This window comes from Salmo salar, chromosome 22 (genome assembly GCF_965601325.2).
Source record: "Salmo salar chromosome 22, fSalSal1, whole genome shotgun sequence".
In the NCBI taxonomy this organism is placed as follows: domain Eukaryota; kingdom Metazoa; phylum Chordata; class Actinopteri; order Salmoniformes; family Salmonidae; genus Salmo; species Salmo salar.
In genome coordinates, this window is record NC_138312.1 from 21,499,580 (window position 1) to 21,511,556 (window position 11,977).

The following is an 11,977-nucleotide window of genomic DNA, read 5'->3' on the forward strand; positions in this document are numbered from 1 at the left end:
GTTATCACCTTCAGGCCTGCACGTCACGGCGTCTGGAGGCCTTATCAGCCACATACTGTAGCTCTGTCCATTAGCAGCTCTTTCATCTGCCCTCTGTTCCTCAGCCACACCACCAGGTTCTCCTTTTCTTCCCCCCTCTAATGAAGCCGTTTGGGGGATTATCTTTCAGCGGGGCTCCGGGGGCTGGAGGCTGGGGACCTGAGAACCACAGGCCCCAGCGTCTAGGAGTCTGACTCGGCTCCATCAGGAATAGTGCTACTGAGACTCTATGAACAGGTCCTCCCGTGTTCCCAGTTGGAAGCAGTGTGTTTTTAACAGCAGCAGCAGCCTTGGGAACTGGTGTTAGAATGGTTTAGCATTGCTCTGCTACCACTACAGCCTGTGGGGAAGCCTGGCCGGGGACCCCAGTATACATACTGTATCACCTGAAGGGCTACGGCCTGGACTACGGCCTGGACTACGTCCTGAGCTACGGCCTGGACTACGACCTGGACTACAACCTGGACTATGACCTGGACTATGACCTGGACTACGACCTGGGCTACGACCTGGACTACGACCTAGACTACTACCTGGACTACGACCTGGGCTACGGCCTGAGCTACGGCCTGGACTACGACCTGGACTACGACCTGACCTACAGCCTGGACTACAGCCTGGACTACGACCTGGACTACGACCTAGACTACAGCCTGGACTACGACCTGGACTACAGCCTGGACTACGACCTGGACTACGACCTGGACTACAGCCTGGACTACGACCTGGACTACGACCTGAACTACGACCTGGACTACAGCCTGGACTACAGCCTGGACTACGACCTGGACTACAGCCTGGACTACGACCTGGACTACAGTCTGGACTACGACCTGGACTACGACCTGGACTACGGCCTGGACTACGACCTGGACTACGACCTGGACTACGACCTGGACTACAGCCTGGACTACAGCCTGGACTACGACCTGGACTACGGCCTGGACTACGGCCTGGACTACGGCCTGGACTACGGCCTGGACTACGACCTGGACTACGGCCTGGACCACGGCCTGGCCAGCTCTGTCCGCCCCAGCTCATTTCACCACTCCCAGGAATACCCCCCATACACACATACCTCAGCAGTACAGAATGTGAAATCATAACAATCCACAAGGGGAACATGAGAAGAATGTTCATTAGAAATGAATGCTTTTCTATATGTTTCATGTTGAAAGTGAGTGGTGATTAATCTTCAGGTTTTTATGAAAATACGGTCCTGTTAAGGGAGGACTTGGATTTAATAGCTAAACCCGTAGGTATTCTATTGCGTTTTTCTCTGTGAGTGTGTGTGCGTGTGTGCGGGTGCGTGTGCGTGTGTTTTGAAGTTCTTGAGTGCTTTCTAATGCTGTTGATAAGATATCCTGTTCACACCTCAGTCTGGGGAAAAGGTTGGAGAGATGTAACTAATGGGACAAGGCCAGCACTGAGTCCAACCGCTAACTGCAGATGTAAGATCTTAATTTGAGCCAGTCTGCTACAGCAGGAAAATGATTCTGCCGCAACAGACCAATTTAATTATTATGTGGATTATAGTTCATCAACATTTTTGTAGGGGTTAATACATTTTTCGTAAGGTAAAATCAAGTCTTACATTTCAAAGTGGAAATTACAAACTTCAGAATCCTTTTTAAACCTCAAATACACTACAAGTTTTAAATGTCCTGCTTTGCAGGAAAGTTCTCCTGCAACAGGGTGATCAAATTCAGATCCTACATCTGTAGCACTACTCCAAGATGTCCCTGTCAACACTCTCCCTGACACCATAATCACTACCGTCAACTGTTACCTTAACCTCCTCTACACATGGCTACTGGAAACACAAACTCTGTGTTATTACCTGAGTATTACTTTACATGCCAGCCCCTGTCATCACTACTCACTCACAGCTTTATAAAAGCCGGAAAATGACTGTTTACTTGGATGTGTACCACTTTCTTACACTAACAATCTCACGCTGAGGGATTTTGTCGTCCCCCCCCCCTTTCACCTCTTAACCTAGACTGCTCTTTTCACAGACTCAGCAGAATCTTGCTGTTTGTTTGTGTATTTGTCCCTTGGCTATAGTTTCGTGTGTGTGTGTGTGTGTGTGTGTGTGTGTGTGTGTGTGTGTGTGTGTGTGTGTGTGTGTGTGTGTGTGTGTGTGTGTGTGTGTGTGTGTGTGTGTGTGTGTGTGTGTGTGTGTGTGTGTGTGTGTGTGTGTGTGTGTGTGTGTGTGTCTGTCTGTCTCAGGGTCTTTAGCCATGTTTGTGGTTTACCTCCCTGCTGAGTTTACAGGACTTTGATGCTGAGTCTGGAGAACAGGGATGATCTCTGGTTTGACTCTTGTCTTTTCTTCTCCCTCTAATCCTTGCCACGAGATGCAGCTGTGCTCTAAGCTCATCCCTCGGTGACGGTTGTAAGTAAAGGTATACCGCTTTATCCTCTTGCTCTCTTTTTCTCTCTGACCCTCCCACTCTCTCACACTCTGTTTCTCTTTCTCCGTATCCCCTCTCTCTTATCAATCCAGCACTTCCTATAGGAACACGTCCTTCTCAGAGACAACTTGTAAACAACAGGATTGCGGTATCACTTTATACACTCTCTAAGTTTCTTCTTTTCAGATGCAGTACGTGCTTGTGTTTGTGTCATGCCTTGGAGAGATTGAGGATATTGACAGGATTTTCCCTCCATGGTTGCAGTATGCTGTAGAGTATGTGTAGAGTTCCAGTGTAACTGTCCCACTGTCGCTCAGTGTTGAGTTGAGCCGAAGGGCTGCAGGGCTGAAGGGAGAGGTTGCAGGGAGCATGTAGTGCGATACTGCTTCATAAGCTAGGGTCACCACAATCACACTCCTTACGTAAGGTGCCCAACAACAGCGCTCTTTGATTAACACGCACCTTCCAAACAACCGCAGGGTTGATGATGGAGGTAGTGAAATGTTGGCTGCTGAGGAGGCCTGGAAGCCTGCAGTTAATCTGATTTAGGAGGCTTTACTCCTATTTACGTAGGCTCTGGGTGCATGGTAAAAGTGAATGTGAGAGAGGGGGGGACGATAGGGAGAGAGGGATGGACAGAGAGAGAGAAGGAGGGGTAAATAAGTGGTGAGAGCGTGATCGTTTACAGTGAGAATAAGGAGTCATCTGAGGTGAATCAACTGTCTTTAGAGCGTCAGCTCTCAATGACCATGACTAAAAACAATGTACAACGGCTTTAAGAAAAAGGAGAGACATTAAATCAAACCCCAAACCCTGTCAACAGAAAAAAAGTTATCTAACATTACACTTCCTGGGTTGGTCTTCGATGCCAACAATGGTCGTCATGGGATCCGTTATAATTGCAAAGAAGCCTGCCATGTTTCACCGCTTTGTGTCAATTGCATCTTGTTTTGTAATTAAGATTTTTATTATGCTGATCCTTTTTTGAACACACAGGACTAGAAGAATCCCAAGACAGACCCAGCATGCCAACCACAGACCATTATCCATATTTGTATCTGTCTGAACACTCAACAAGAACATCCTCAATGGCCATGGCAGAACACATCCAAACCAGACCGTTTGTCTGTGACTTTTCAGAGACATCTTGCACGAATATCGTTGGATTTCCAAATGTTTCAGAAATCAGGCCTGCCACTCCCATTAGTGTGTTGGTGGGCCATGTGAATAAACATTCCTCACTCTGGAGGAGGGAGGGGAGAAAAGCACAGGCATTCTGACACAGGCAATGATGAATTAACAAGATTTAATTGAATAAACGGATGTGTATACGCGCTGGTGTTTGCTGCGGCGGATGCATTACACTCCTTCCTTCCTGGCTCTGCTCCAGACTGGCCATAGCTCGTGTTCATTGTGTTCAAGGATCTCTGATGTCTTCACAGGGCTAGGGTGGAGGTGCGTACCACAAGTAAGAAAACAGGTTCAAGGACTTTCCAACAAATCCACTTATACTGTCTTAGGCCTGCAGACAGTATATGATTTTTATTAGGATCCCCATTAGCCGACGCCAATGGCGACAGCTAGTCTTCTTGGGGTCCGACACATGATGAAAAAGACATTAAAGACAAAAAATATATAATTTACATTTAAAACATGAACATAGACATTGTGGCGGGCCAGGTACCTGTACTGTCACGCCCTGATCTGTTTCACCTGTCCTTGTGCTTGTCTCCACCCACCTCCAGTTGTCGCCCATTTCCACACTTATCCCCTGGGTATTTATACCTGTGTTTTCTGTCTGTCTGGGCCATTTTGTCTTGTTTGTTCAAGTCAACCAGCATTTTGTCTCAGCTCCTGCTTTTCCTCAGTCTCTCTTTTTCTCATCCTCCTGGTTTTGCCCCTTGCCTGTCCTGACTCTGAGCCTGCCTGCCGTCTTGTGCCTTTGACCCTACTCTGGATTACTGACCTCTGCCTGACCTGCCCCTGGGCCTGCCTGCCATCCTGTACCTTGGCCCCACTACTCTGGATTATCGACTGCTGCCTGCCTTGACCTGTCGTTTGCCTGCCCCTGTTGTTGCAATATACATTTTTACTTCAACACAGTCTGCACTTGGGTCTTACCTGAAACCTGATAGAACAAACTGGCCATGACTGACCCAGCAGACTTGGACCAGCTCCGCAATGCCATCTCCTCCCAAGGAGTCCTCATTGGTAGACACGAGGAGTTGCATCTTGGTCTGATGGAAGGGTTCCAGGATGTGGCCGACCGTCACGACCTAGCATTGGATGCTTTGCAGGAGCAATTCCGTGGGTTGCCTACTAGACAGCCTACAACGACAGTAACCTCCCAGCCCCTCAGTAAACCGGTTGGTAGCAGCGCAGTCACCCCGGTTTCCCGCTCCCCTAGAGCGCTACGATGGAGATTCCAGAACCTGTCGGGCCTTTCTCTCCCAGTGCTCCCTCGTTTTCAAGCTGCAGCCTTCTTCGTTCCCCTCGGACCTCTCGAAGATAGAGTACATTATTACGCTGATGTCCGGGAGGGTACTCGCCTGGGCCATGGCGGTGTGGGAGCAACAATCCACCATCTGCCTCAGTCTGGAGGTATTCGTGGTGGAGGTGAAAAAAGTTTTAGAGGCTCCTGTGTCTGGGAGAGACGCTGCCCGGAAGTTACTCCAGTGTGGCAGACTATGTGGTGGATTTCCGCACTCTATCAGCGGAGAGTGCCTGGAACCCAGAAGCACTGTTCGACATGTGCCTGCATGGATTATCGGAGGAAGTAAAGGACGAGCTTGCTGCCCGGGAACTACCGACGGATCTTGAATCACTCATTGCTTTAATCATTCGGATCGATGGTCGGTTACAGGAACATAGGAGGGAGAAGAGGTCTAATTACGGTCCCAATCGCTCACTCAAGTATCCCACCTTGTATCTGATGAACTCCGTAAGTCCCCGGCGTCTTCGTCCACGAAAGGATCCGAGCTGACCCGAGTTCCTCTAAGAGCCTCCGAAGACTGCCGATTTCCCCTTCCCAAGCCGATGCAGATCGGCAGGGCTAGGCTGTCTCCAGCCGAACACGTACGCAGACTTAACACCCAGAGTTGTCTGTATTGCAGTACTACAGGTCATTATGTGTCTACCTGTCCCTTCAAGAGTCCTAGCTCATTGGTAGGAATGAGTACTCTGGTGGGTCTTATTAAGGATAATGTTGCTTCTTCCCCTACTCGCCCCCTCTAAATGCCACCCTGCTGTGGGGCGACCAGTCCAAGTCTCTCCAAATACTCATCGACTCGGAGGCCAATGCGAGTCTTACGGACGTCACCCTGGCGTCCGAGCTGGGCATCCCCACTCAACCCCTCTCCATTCCCATGGATGTTAGAGCGCTGGACTGGCGCTCTATAGGCTGGGTCACCCACCATACCACCCCCATCAACCTATGAGTGTCGGGGAACCACAGCGAGATGATCCAATTCCAGCTAATTGAGTCTCGCAGCTTCCTGTGGTATTGGGATTCTCTTGGCACTAGCAACACAATCCCTCGATTGACTGGTCTACTGGTGCCATCGTGGGCTGGAGCCCGTTCTGCCACGCCCATTGCCTGAAATCAGCTCTGCCTGCCCCGGGACGTCTTTCTGGGGGCTTGAAAATTGCCCTGAACATCTCCGCCATTCCCGCAGAGTACCAGGACCTCCGGGAGGGGTTCAGTAAGGCCCGGGCCACTCCGCTTCCACAACACCGACCGGTACCCAAGGAGGTTAAGCCGGATGCGCTGGCACGCCACTATAGCCCCGCGGCTACACCCCCAGAAGCCGAGACCTTTCCCCCCTGCTCCAAAATCAATAGCCCCTCTACTGTTGGTCCTCAGTTGCCCCGTACCCTCTGTATACTTCCTACTTTTCATGTTTCTAGATCTAAACCTATGTCTCACAGCCCTTTGTCTCCTGTTTCCTTTGTCTTACCTGAAACCTGATATGTACACTGACTTCGGTCGCCAGTTGCACAGTGTTTCCTCATTGGTGCAGCTGGCTTCCGGGTTAAGAAAGTAGATTTAATTAACATCTGAGAGTTGGCATGTAGAGAAGGCCTTGATGGCAGTGGAATGGATCCATACAGTAATTGTGGCTCCTAAACACATGAAACCCTGAGGAATTTCATGGTTATCAGATAAACAATAACATCTTCGGCTCGCTGTTAGACAAGAAAGATCCTCAAGTCACCCAAAGGGGTACAGAGGTTTCAGTCAAGTCATTCAGCGTCTCATGATTTGTTTGTTCATTCTCAAATACACAGTTATGTGCACCATCCCAAATAGCTACAGTTTTCTACAACATATGTAACAGAATCCACCATTTCTCTAAGGTCCTGTTTTGCATTCTACTAACACTGTGTTTTAGTCCAGTTATTTCTGTCCTCCTCCTCTCAGAGTAAGTAATGACAGTGACAAAGATGTTTTTATAGGAACTGTTAGTGTTAGGATAAGCCCTGCTGTGTCTCTGTAGCTTGTCCTCACACCCCAACCCATTACTCACAGGAATCTTGGCCTCTTTTCACTGAGGTCTGCTCTGCCCTCTCTCATTCCTCCACTACCCGCTTCTCTCTCACTCCCCTATCTCTCTCTTGCTCTCTCTATCCCTGTCTCATCCCTTCATTGCATTACTATTCTTCCCTCTTTCTTGAAATCTCTAAGGATCATAAAGAGATGGGGATACATAGAGGTAGGGACCTATGATAAACTGAGAGAGAGATGGAGAGAAGCACCTGGGCAGAAGAGGCCATTGACCTTATGGGATACAGACATCACAGACAGGGGAAAGAGGAGAGAGAGAGAGGTACTGTATATACAGCACAATTAGTCTATTTAGTCTATTCAATAACCTCCCAAGGACATATCAGCCACCACAAGAAGAAGCAATACAGGAAGACAAATGAGACTCATACGGAGGAGACTGGGTTAGAATGTTTGCTGCAGTCATCCTCACTTGGACATGAGCCACAGAAATGCACACACATCTTTGTTTATGTCACTGTGAATGATCATTATCCCTCTATAAACCACCACTCCAGTCTAGACCTCCCCAGCTGTGGTGTGTGTATTGTAGACTAAGTAAACCATGCCTGCAGTGCACTGTCAATATTGTACATACACCTTCATTCATCTTGTTCTGTCTGTCCATCCGTCCTGCATAACTGTGATCACTTCTGTTAGGTGGGAACTGTAAAAATATGCCCCAAACCGAGTAAGATGGAGCACATGTCAATGGCATATTCTCTATACAGGAGCCTCAAGCTTGGTCAAATCTCAATGGTGGTGGGTTCTTTTTCAGAAATTAGTGAAGTTAGTCCCAGGTCATTCTCCCTCCTCCCAAAATATGTTAATACAGCGATTCCTGTGTACTCTCCTACTTTGATTTGTCTCACTGTGTAAACACCAAATGATGATCCCTCTCCCTACCCAGCCACCCATTTCCTGTGAGGAATAGCAGAATGAGGGTGCCCGTGGCCGAGGGAGGTAAGGAAGTCACACAGTGCCCTGGGAACTACAATTTAGATTGGGGTCATCTCTGGTCTGTTGTCCTGGGGCTAAGCCTTGTTATCTGTGCCCTCCTCACAGAGACCCTGGACAACCCACTGGCCAATCACCACACAGCAGGTGTGCGTGTGCGTGCGCGTGTGTGCGTGTGTGCGTGTGTGCGTGTGTGTGTGTGTGTGTGTGTGTGTGTGTGTGTGTGTGTGTGTGTAAGCAAGAAGTGAAACTTAAATTAAACATTGCCCTTAAACAAAATGAAATCATGAATTATGAAAATAATCTCTTATTCCTAGGCAAATTCTATGCAAGTTTGTTACAGCATGTGCATGTGTGTGCTCGTTAGCTCACGTCATCATTGTATATATTAGCCTCTCTATTAAGATAAATGAAAGACAGAAGTGTGGATTTGATCTGGTGACATGGTCAAGTGATTCCATGTAAGAGTGGTTGAGTCCATTTCCAAGAAGCACATAGATTTGACTGTAGTCAGGTATCTCTTGACATGTTTAAATAGGACCTGGTGTTTGGTGTTTGTTGATGCTTGAGCAGCTGGTCTGAATAAGGCCTAATAGCTTGTTAAACCTGCTGTAACCTTGGTGTAAAGGGCTTTGTATTCATTGGGTAAAGGTAGGATTTCCAACGAATAAGAGCAGTGTTATCGTAAAAGGACACTTGCCACTTGTGATAAACCTGCCAAAAGGTTTGTCTGGAGTCTCATTTTAGGGTTTGCCTGTTCTCAGAATCAAATGAAAACCTGTTGTCTTTATGCACTCCCTGCAACAATGTTGTATTTTGTTAAATGAGTGAGCAGTGTGAGTGGAGTGGAGTGGAGAAAGACCTATACTCTGGGGTCTCGTGAATGCTGCAGGGCTCCGTTGTCATAACGGGACACCATGTGACTTGGCTCCTCTCAGCAGTGACTTCATCTCAGTCCATTCACACACACAGCTCTGCTCTGAGAAACATCAGCCAGGCCAGGACATGAACTCTACTCAGCATGTTCTGACACTCCCTCTATCTCTGCTGAACTGATAACAGAGAAACATTTGAAATACAGAGATGACTAAAACAGCGAGTGAAGACATTCAAGACAAACTGCTCCTTTTCTGTCTCGTGGTGCTCTCTCTCTCTCTCCCCCCCCCCCCCCTCTCTCTCTCTCTCTCTCTCTCTCTCAATTCAAGAGGCTTTATTGGCATGGGAAACATATGTTAACATTGCCAAAGCAAGTTAAGTAGATAATATACAGAAGGGAAATAAACAAATATTAACAGTAAACATTACACTCATAGAAGTTCTAAAAGAAAGAATACATTACAAATGTCATATTATGTATATATACAGTGTTGTAACGATGTCCAAATGGTACAAAAGGGAAAATAAATAAACATAAATATGGGTTGTATTTACAATGGTGTTTGTTGGGAGTTTATCAAAATCTGCTTTGTTTTCGAATTCTTTGTGGATCTGTGTAATGTGAGTGAAATATGTGAAATATGTGTCTCTAATATGGTCATACATTGGGCAGGAGGTTAGGAAGTGCAGCTCAGTTTCCACCTCATTTTGTGGGCAGTGTTCACATAGCCTGTCTTCTCTTGAGAGCCAGGTCTGCCTACGGCGGCCTTTCTCAATAGCAAGGCTATGCTCACTGAGTCTGTACATAGACAAAGCTTTCCTTAACTTTGGGTCAGTCACATTGGTCAGGTGTTCTGCCACTGTGTACTCTCTGTTTAGGGCCAAATAGCATTCTAGTTTGCTCTGTTTTTTTGTTAATTCTTTCCCAGTGTGTCAAGTAAGTATCTTTTTGTTTTCTCATGATATGGTTGGGTCTATTGTGTTGCTGTCCTGGGGCTCTGTGGGGTGTGTTTGTGTTTGTGAACAGAGCCCCAGGACCAGCTTGCTTAGGGGACTCTTCTCCAGGTTCATCTCTCTGTAGGTGATGGCTTTGTTATGGAAGGTTAGGGAATCGCTTCCTTTTCGGTGGTTGTAGAATTTAACGGCTCTTTTCTGGATTTTGATAATTAGCGGGTATCGGCCGAATTCTGCTCTGCATGCATTATTTGGTGTTTTACGTTGTACACAGAGGATATTTTTGAAGAATTCGTAATGAAGAGTCTCAATTTGGTGTTTGTCCCATTTTGTGAATTTTTGGTTGGTGAAAGGACCCCAGACCTCACAACCATAAAGGGTAATGGGTTCTATAACTGATTAAAGTATTTTTAGCCAGATCCTAATTGGTATGTTGAATTTTTTGTTCCTTTTGATGGCATAGAATGCCCTTCTTGCCTTGTCTCTCAGATCATTCACAGCTTTGTGGAAGTTACCAGTGGCGCTGATGTTTAGGCCAAGGTATGTATTGTTTTTTTGTGTGTTCCAGAGCAACGGTGTCAAGATGGAATTTGTATTTGTGGTCCTGGCGACTGGACCTTTTTTGTAACACCATTATTTTGGTCTTACTGAGATTTACTGTCAGGGCCCAGGTCTGGAAGAATCTGTGCAGAAGATCTAGGTGCTGCTGTAGGCCCTCCTTGTTGGTGACAGACGCACCAGATCATCAGCAAGCAGTAGACATTTGACTTCAGATTCTAATAGGGTGAGGCCGGGTGCTGCAGGCGGTTCTAGTGCCCTCGCCAGTTCGTTGATATATATGTTGAAGAGGGTGAGGCTTAAGCTGCATCCCTGTCTCACCCCACGACCCTGTGGGAAGAAATGTGTGTGTTTTTTGCCTATTTTAACCACACACTTGTTGTTTGTTGTACATAGATTTTATAATGTTGTATGTTTTTCCACTTTCCATCAATTTGTATAGCAGACCCTCATGCCAAATTGAGTTGAAGTTTTTTTTTTAAATCAACAAAGCATGAGAAGACTTTGCCTTTGTTTTGGTTTGTTTGTTTGTCAATTAGGGTGTGCAGGGTGAATACGTGGTCTGTCATATGATAATTTGGTAAAAAGCCAATTTGATATTTGCTCAATACATTGTTTTCACTGAGGAAATGTACGAGTCTGCTGTTAATGATAATGCAGAGGATTTTCCCAAGGTTTCTGTTGACACATATCCCACGGTAGTTATTGGGGTCAAATTTGTCTCCACTTTTGTGGATTGGGGTGATCAGTCCTTGGTTCCAAATATTGGGGAAGGTGCCAGAGCTAAGATGATGTTAAAGAATTTTAGTATAGCCAATTGGAATGTGTGGTCTGTATATTTTATCATTTCATTGAGAATGCCATCAACACCACAGGCCTTTTTGGGTTGGAGGGTTTTTATTTTGTCCTGTAGTTCATTCAAGGTAATTGGAGAATACAGTGGGTTCTGGTAGTCTTTAATAGTTGATTCTAAGATTTGTATTTGATCATGTATGTGTTTTTGCTTTTTGTTCTTTGTTCTTTGTTATAGAGCCCAAAAGATTGGAGAAGTGGTTTACCCATACATCTCCATTTTGGATAGATAATTCTCTGTGTTGTTTGTTTAGTGTTTTCCAATTTTCCCAGAAGTGGTTAGAGTCTATGGATTCTTCGATTACATTGAGCTGGTTTCTGACGTGCTGTTCCTAATTTTCCATAGACTCAGGTTTTCTGGGTTTCTATGATTTTGGTTGGACAGGTTTATCAATTTCTTTCTTAGGTTTTTGCATTCTTCATCAAACCATTTGTCATTGTTGTTCATTTTCTTCGGTTTTCTGTTTGATATTTTTAGATTTGATAGGGAAGCTGAGTGTCACGAGTATTCCCCGTAATAAATTAGCCAAGGCGCAGCGTGCCGGTAGTTCCACATATTTTATTGTGAACTTCAACAAAACAATAAACAGGTGAAACTGAAACAAACATGACGTTCTGGGGCTGCTCACACACAGCTGCTCAAAAACAAGATCCCACAAAAACACAGGGAAAAACAGGCTGCCTAAGTATGGCTTCCAATCAGAGACAACGATAGACAGCTGCCTCTGACTGGAAACCATACCCGGCCAAAACATAGAAAACAAAACATAGAATGCCCACC